Consider the following 9,175-nt stretch of genomic DNA (forward strand, 5'->3'; position numbering starts at 1 on the left):
GACATGGCTTGGGTGAGGAACTCCTGGTTAGGGCGAGACACAAGTACAGGAAAAGGAACATGGACAGGACTCAGATAGGACTGAACTAGGCACGGACTGGACGAGGGCCTTCAGGAGCACGGAGCCTTGGACTAGAAGAGACAGGAGCACGGAACACAGAGCCAGGACCCCTCCTTGGGAACAGGACGTAGGGCCGGGACTCACACACATAACACAGAGCCGGGACCCCTCCTTGGGAACAGGACGTAGGGCCGGGACTCATACACAGAACACTGGACATGAAGAGACGGATCCCAACACAAGGTAGCGGCAAATGGCCAGACCCACCTAACGAAGGTGAGGACACAGAGACAGTTCCGAACACTAGGTAGCGGCAAACAGCAGGTCCCACCTAGCGAAGGCGTGGACACAGAGAGACAATTCCACACAACGAACGACAGTTCCTTATCTTGACCTAACAAGGCTCCAGTCTTGCTCCAGCGGTAAAACTTCAGCAATACAGGCGGGGTATCCAGGCTAGGTGAGCAGGCAGAGAATCAGGCGAGGTATCCAGGCAGAGAGTCAGACGAGGTATCCAGGCAGAGAGTCAGGCGAGGTATCCAGGCAGAGAGTTTGGCAAGGCATCCAGGCAGAGAGTCTGGCAAGGCATCCAGGCAGAGAGTCTGGCAAGGCATCCAGGCAGAGAGTCAGGCAAGGTATCCAGGCAGAGAATCAGGCGGGGGGGGGGGGGGTGGGGGGTAGACAAGGAATGGAACAGAACAGTCCAGCCAGGAATCCCTGGTTTGCAGAGGTTTTTATGTCTCAGCCCCAAAACGAGAAACATGTGCCCACAACAGAAACTGGGGAAAACCAGAAACCCCGGAACAAGGAACCATGGACCGGAACACGGACTTCACGGACCGGACCATGACAAGTAGTGAGAAAAGGATTGTAGGGGGGTGTGGTCCTAGATGATGGATGCTGCTTTCTTGTGGCAGCACTCCTTGTAAATGTGTTCAATGGTGGGGAGGGCTTTCTCTGTGATGGACTGGGCTGTGTCTACCAATTTCCGTATCCGTTCCTGAGCACTGGTGTTTCCATGATGCAAACAGTTAGGATACACTTCACTATGCATCTACATAAGTTTGCCAAAGTTTTATATGACATGCCAGCTCTAGTTCACCCCCTTCCCCGCCTCTTCATACCGATTATCTCCCCTCTATCTTTCCTGCGCTGATGGACATGAGATGTCAGGAGATGCTGGATAAACTTGGGTTGTTTTCTCTGGAACGTCAGAGATATGATAGAGGTTTACGAGGGTTCTGAGAGGAATAGACGGAGTAGGCAAGAGAGTATGTGTTTCCCAGGGTTGAAACACCTAATACCAGAGGGCGTGCATTGAAGTTGAGAGGGTGGTGGGTAGGTTCAATGGGGATGTGACCAGTGGATGCCTGGTATGGTGGTGGAGGCAAATACATTAGAGACTTTTAAGAGGCATTTGGATAGGCACGTGGATGTGAGGAAGATGGAGGGATATGGACATGGTGCAGGTAGGAGGGATCAGTGTTTGCGTGATTTTTGATTTGCTTTTTTAGCTGATTCGGTACAACATTGTGGGCGGAAGTGCCGGTTCCTGTGCTGTACTGTTCTCTGTTCTATGATGAAGTGTCTCATCCATTTCCCTCCACAGATTCCAGCATCAGCAATCTATTGTGTCCACACTTTTAAAGATGAAGACTGAATGAGATTAAGTGCCTGCGGACTGAAAGCCATTGAATCCTTCCTCGGCATTGCAATCAGAGTGCAGAGCCAACATGCCATCATTGAAATAAATAGACATGCACAAAGATATCTAGGTTACAGTGTGCACAGTAGTCCATTGTATAGTCCTTTGAGTTCACCATCTCATTAAGAACAATGGTAAAATGTGGACTCTTTTATTTACTGAGAGTCCATTTACAAGATCACTTAGCATTGAAATGAACTCATGATAGGTTGCAACAAGCTGCCTGTTATTAAGATGTAGCGAGACTTCCGGTAGAGCTCATGGAGTGAAGTCGTGCTCTTGACTCGCTCCATTACCTCTGAGTTTTTTTTCTTATGATCAGCTATATTTAACTAACCATTAAGGTGACTTTTATAATAATCTGAAACAAATTGGGCTTTTTGATATTCGGATGCTTTTAAGGTCTGCTATGTCCAAGAACGGACAAAATGGGAAAGACGGCAAACCTCCAGTTAGACCGAAAGGTACCGATCTCCCTTAGACTGAACCACCGTTGACTCTGAAAGCTATATCGAATCTAATTCAAAGGGAAATTTCAACCTCTGTAACGGAGCTGATTCATGCGGAAATTTCAATTAATTTCCAGAAAATTGCTGATTCAATCGATAAAATGCAAACATCACGGAACATCAGTCGGCTATATCTAATCTTCAAAAATCCACGCAACAAAATGAACTCAAGATGGAGAAAATTGAAGAAACAATTACTTCAATGAAGAAAAAACTGGACTTTCTGACTTTTAAAAACTCTGACTTTGAATCCAGAATGCGACGCAGAATATTCGAATTATTGGTGTTCGTGAAGCTGTTGAATCTGACAACCCTATAAAGTTTTTTTTCTCAACTTTTAAAAGATGCATTTCCTACCGTATTTCCTGACCAACCACTGTTATTGGATCGGGCTCACAGAGTTCCATCATATTTGTCTAAGTCAGATAAACCTCGGCATGTCATTTTACGTTTTCATTACTTTCAAAACAAGGAGAATCTGCTTTGATTTGTTCAATCTAAAGGTTATATTGATTTTTTGGATCTTCAGTTCCGATTCGTGGAGGACTTCAGCAAACAGATTCGGGATCAACGGGTTCGTTACAGATCTGTGATGTCGGAATTCTACAAGATGGATTTAAAACCAGCGCTGCTTTACCCTGCGTGTTTAAGGATTCGTACACCTGATGGAGGCCTTCGTTTTTTTGAATCTCCATCGGATGCCCAGAGTTATCTGGTTCAATTTTCACCTTCAACATCTTAATTGAAATTTTTAATTATCTCCGTTTGATCGGAGGTTGTGAATCTGTCGGGTTTAATTTTTGGTTGCTTTATATGGGCAGAAAACTTTATTTTTGATTAATTAATATGGTTGCCAAACTTTCTTTCTAACTGCGTCATTCCTTTCTTTTTCCTTGGGGATTCTGGGTGGTTATTCCCTCAGCATCATTTCGTGTATTTCCTTTGAGGCCTTAGATTTTGTAGTCTTTAAATGTACTTTTTTCTGTAGGTTTTCCTAACTAGTTTATATTAATAATTTTGTTTCTTTTTTTTGGTTATCATAGGGTCTGTGGTCTATTACTGTTTTCTTTATATTTTCTGGCTTTTTCTCTGTTTTATATCGTGTTTGTCTTAACTGTTCTATTTTTTTATTCTTTTACTGTTTTATAACTAGCTGATCTTTTTTATATTTACACTTTTTTTAGGGAGCGTCTATCGGAAGTCATGGGGGTAGTTCTAGTGCTTGCTTCTTTCTGGCTGGTCTGCTTTAGATTTAGCCTTGGGGTCATGGGGTGGGGGTGGTGGGAGGGGCTTCACATTTTAGTTTTTTTCTTCTTGGGCTATTTACATTATTGAAGTATTGGTTGTGTTCTCCTACCGTTATCTCTGGTTTGTTCTGTTCCCTTTCCCGGTTCGTGGGTCGAACCTATCGTCAATCCTCTTTTTTGCAGGTTGACTTTAGGGTTTATGGAGTCTAGTATTAATTTTGTCTCCTGGAATACTAATAGTCTTAATCATCCTATTAAAAGGAAAAAAGTTTTTAAAGTGTTCCAGAGTCTTAAAGCACATGTTCTATTTTTACAAAAGACCCATGTGCGGAGGGGGGACAGACTACGTTTTTTTAAATTCTGGAAGGAGCAACAGTTTCATTCGCATTCTAACACTAAGATTCGAGGCGTCTCTATTTTTATAGACTCCTCAGTTACTTTTGTACAACATGATATTATCTCTGATCCGAATGGTAGATTTCTACTGGTTAGTGGTCTACTATTCAATAAAAAGGTAGTTTTGGTTAACGTTTATGCTCCCAATATGGACTGTCCGGAATTTTATAAATCATTATTTAATCGGTTCCCGAATTTGAATGAGTTTTCATTGATCTGGGGCGGAGATCTTAATACTTGCTTATCTCCAGTTTTGGACTGTTTGGCTCCTCTACGGACCTTACCCAATAAATTTGCAACTTTGATTAACTCATTCCTCTTTGATTCTGGGTCGACGGATATTTGGCATTTTTGGCATCCTCAGGAAAAAGATTTTTCTTTTTTTTCACGTTCACCATTCCTATTCAAGAATTGATTTTTTTTTATTGACTTTCGGCTTATCTCTTCAGTGATTAAATGTGATTATGATTCTATAACCATTTTGGATCATGCTCCACTTAAGCTTTCTATTAAAATTCAGGTCAATACACAAAATAATAGACAATGGTGTTTTAATTCGTTGCTGCTTCAGGACTCGGATTTTGTTAACTTTATGAATGAACAGATTGATTTCTTTTTTACAATCAACTACACAGAGGATACTTCTGTGAACATTCTTTGGGATACTTTTAAAGCTTATATTCCTGGTCAGATTATCTCGTATTCTGGAAGAAGTTGAAGCAGGAGGAGTTGGTAATTGTGGACAAGATTAAGGAAATTGATAAGAAATATGTTACAGCTCCCTCTGAGGAGCTGTATAAACAAAGAACTGAACTTCAAATGGAGCACAGCTTATTACTTTCGTCCTCGATTGTAAACCAATTAAAGAAAACAAGTGAATTTTATGTACACAGTGACAAAGTTGGTAAACTGTTGGCTAACCAACTGAAGTCTAATTATACTAAATCTCAAATTAATCAGATTTATCATCAAAATGATCGACTGATATTTGATCATGCGGAGATCAATCAAACCTTCTTTGATTTTTATTCTTCCTTATATCAATCTGAGTCTTTACGAGACTCTAAATATATGAATGACTTTTTAGATAACCTAGATTTCCCTGAGATTTCACAGGATATGTCTTCTATGCTTGATACTCCCATTACTACTGATGAAATTAAGAATGTTATTTCCTCTATGAACCTGGGGAAAGCTCCTGGCCCTGATGGGTTTACCGTGGAATTTTATAAGTTTTTTTGCACCTTCATTAATCCCTTGGTTCTGTAGGGTTTTGGAGGCTTCATTAAAACTTGGTAAACTTCCCGAATCCTTTTATAGAGCGTCAATCTTTCTAATATTAAAGAAGGATAAAGATCCTGCTCAATGTGCATCTTATCGACCAATATCTTTATTAAATGTTGATTCTAAAATTTTTTCTAAATTATTAGCAAACAGATTAGAAAAAGTACTCCCTTTTAGTATTTCGGAAGACCAAACGGGTTTTACTAAAGGTCGTTACTCTTTCTATAACATTCGCACACTGTTAAATATTGTTTATACCCCCTCACAAAATGTTCCTGAGTGTGTTATCTCTTTAGATGCTGAAAAAGCTTTTGACAGAGTAGAATGGCCTTACTTATTTAAGGTGCTTGAAATGTTTAATTTTAGCTCAAAATTTATATCCTGGATTAAACTGTTATATCATTCTCCTCTGGCCTCGGTCCATACTAACTCTTTAAGCTCACCTTTTTTTCCTCTTTTTCGAGGTACTCGACAAGGTTGTCCTCTTAGTCCTTTATTATTTGATATTGCATTAGAACCTCTTGCAATTGCCATTCGAGAATCTCCAAATATTATTGGGATAACTCGGGGCTTAAAGTCCCATAAAATATCACTCTATGCTGATGACTTACTTTTATATATTTCTAATCCTCAAAAATCTATCCCTGCTGCTTTAGATTTATTAGCACAATTTAGTCTTTTTTCAGGTTATAAATTAAACCTTAGTAAGAGTGAACTTTTTCCGATTAATAAACAACTTCCCTTGTATCATAACTTTCCGTTTAAATTGATTGATAATTATTTCTCATATCTTGGGATTAAAATTACTTGTAAATACAAAGATTTATTTAAGACTAATTTTTTACCCTTAATTGATCATATTACTCAACCTTCATCTAAATGGTTTCCATTATATTTAACTTTGATTGGCCGTATTAATGCAGTTAAGATGTTTATTCTGCCAAAATTTTTATATATATTTCAGGCATTACCGATTTTTGTTCCAAAATCTTTTTTTCATAAAGTTGACTCTAAAATTTCTTCATTTATTTGGCAAAATAAAAACCCGAGATTGGGTAAAATACATTTACAGAAAGCCAAGAGAGATGGAGGTCTAGCATTACCTAACTTTAGATTCTATTATTGGGCAATTAATATTCGACATATGAAATTTTGGTTACTTGACCAAGATACACTATCCATTCCTAAATGGGTAGTATTGGAATTACATTCTGCTCAGGGCTATGCACTTGGCTCTATTTTAGGTTCCTCTCTTCCTTTTGATTTGAAATGCCTCAAACTGGTCTCTAACCCGATAGTTAAATATACCTTGCGTACTTGGTTTCAATTCAGAAAATTTTTTGATCTCAACCAATTTGGGCTAGCGATCCCTATTTTAGGTAACATATTTTTTCCTCCCTCTTTCACGGATCGTGCTTTTCAAATTTGGAAGACTAAGGGTATTTCACGGTTTTTGGATTTATTTTTAGATGGTTCCCTTATGTCTTTTGAACAATTATCTAATAAATATAATTTACCAAGAATACATTTTTTTAGATATCTCCAAGTTAGAAATTTCCTAAGTACTATACTCTCTTCCTTTCCGATGCTACCTCCTACGTATATTTTAGATACTATAATTAACCTTAATCCATGTCAGAAAGGTGTAACGGCTATTATTTATAATATTATTATGAAACTTAGGAAAGCTCCATTTGATAAGATTAGGTCAGATTGGGAACAAGAATTGGGTTCTATTATTTCCGTGGATGACTGGGGGCAGATTTTACAATTAGTCAATACTTCCTCTATCTGTGCTAAACATTCCCTAATTCAATTTAAAGTTGTTCATAGAGCACATATATCCAAAGATAAATTAGCTCGTTTCTATTCTCATATTAATCCTTTTTGTGATAGATGTCCGGGGCAGATAGCCTCATTAACTCATATGTTTTGGTCTTGTCCTAGTATGGAAACTTTTTGGAGAGACGTTTTTAATATTATCTCAAAGGTATTGAATATAGATATCTCTCCTCATCCTATTACTGCTATCTTTGGATTACCTAAAATTTCCAGTAATCTTTCCCCTTCAGCCCGTAGAATGATTGCATTTCTTACTTTAATGGCAAAAAGATGTATCTTACAACATTGGAAAGAGCCTAATGCTCCAACTACCCTTTTTTTGGTTTTCCCAGACGATATTATGCTTAAATTTGGAGAAAATTAAAAGTAATCTTTATGATTCCTCACTTAAATTTGAACAGACCTGGAGATCTTTTATTCAATATTTTCATTTAATGTAATTTTTTTTCTCTTTTGTTCCAATTTTATATTCCCTTCTTGCCTTTTTTTTAACTGTTTTTAATGGAGGTCGGGTTTGAGGACGTGATTTTAAGTTATTTAACTCTACTTGGTTCCAAGTTAGCCCATTGCTTTGCTTTTAGTTTAGTTGCACGGTGGGTTTTTTTTGGGTGGTCTTTTTTTGGGGTTTTTTTTTCCTTTTCTCTATTGATATATATATAAATTAGTATACTATTATTTTACCATATTATTTTATGTTTAAATTGCACTGTTTGTATCAATTTTTTCTTCTGTATTAATATCTCCTGTAATTTCTAACAGTGTATTAGTGCCTTTATGGTTTACCCTTTGTATACTTATTCAATAAAAAGATTTAAAAAGAAAGAAAGAAAAGATGTAGAGAGCTAGATAGATAAGTTTTTTGTCCGATACATTACTGTGCAAAAGTCTTCGGCACACATAGCTGGAGTACATAGAACATAGAACAGTACAGGCCCTTCGGCCCACAATGCTGTGCCGGCCCTTAAGCCCTGCCTCCCATATAACCTCCCCACCTTAAATTCCTCCATATACCTGTCTAGTAGTCTCTTAAACTTCACTAGTGTATCTGCCTCCACCACTGACTCAGGCAGTGCATTCCACGCACCAACCACTCTCTGAGTAAAAAACCTTCCTCTAATATCCCCCTTGAACTTCCCACCCCTTACCATAAAGCACGACAGCGCCTCTACTTTTGCACAGTACTGTAGTAATTTTATATATCGCACTGTATTGTTGCTGCAAAAGAATGAGTAACATACATGAGTGATGATAAGCCTGATTCTGATATGGGTCTCTGTCACAGACTGAGAGTGGGAAGGGGGCAGGGAGAGGGGAATCATGGTTGGGAAAAGGGGAAGGGAGAGGGGAGAATCAAAGAGACATTCTGTAATGATCAATAAACCAATAGCTTGGAATCAAATGGCCTCGCCTGGTTTCTCAGGGCTGGGTTCAAAGTTCAAAGTAAAATATACTATTTGAGTACATACATGTCACCACATACACCCCTGAGGTTCTTTCCCTTGTGTAGTCATACTCAGCAAATCTGTAGACTATCAACTGTGAAAAGGAACAATGAATGACAACAAGCTGTGCAAATGAAAATATGAATAAATAGCCAATCAATAATGAGAGTATGAAATAACAAGATAAAGAGTCGTTAAATTGAGATAATTGGTTATGGGAACACCGGAAACAGAATATCTACATTTGTTCTAGAGCCTGATGATTGAGGGGGAGTAACTGTTCTTGAACCTGGTGGTGCAAGTCCTGAGGCTCCTGTACCTTCTACCCGATTACGGCAGCGAGAAGAGAACATGGCCTGGGTGGTGAGGATTTTTGATGACGGATGCTGCTTCTCTACGGCGACGTTTCACGTACGTATGCTCAATGGTTGGGAGGGTTTTACCCGTGAGGTATTGGGCTGAATCCACTACCTTTTGTAGGATTTTCTGCTCAAGGGCATTGGTGTTCCCATACCATGCCGTATCGCAGCTAGTCAGTATTCTTTCCACCACACATCTATAGGCACTTTTTAAGATTTTTGATGACACGCTGAATCTCCACAGACTCTTGAGGACGTAGAGGCGCTGTCGTGCTTTTCCTTGCAATTAAATTGATATGTTGGGTCTGGGACAGGTCCTCTGAGATAGTGA

The sequence above is a fragment of the Mobula birostris genome, chromosome 5, assembly GCF_030028105.1.
Source record: "Mobula birostris isolate sMobBir1 chromosome 5, sMobBir1.hap1, whole genome shotgun sequence".
Lineage (NCBI taxonomy): Eukaryota > Metazoa > Chordata > Chondrichthyes > Myliobatiformes > Myliobatidae > Mobula > Mobula birostris.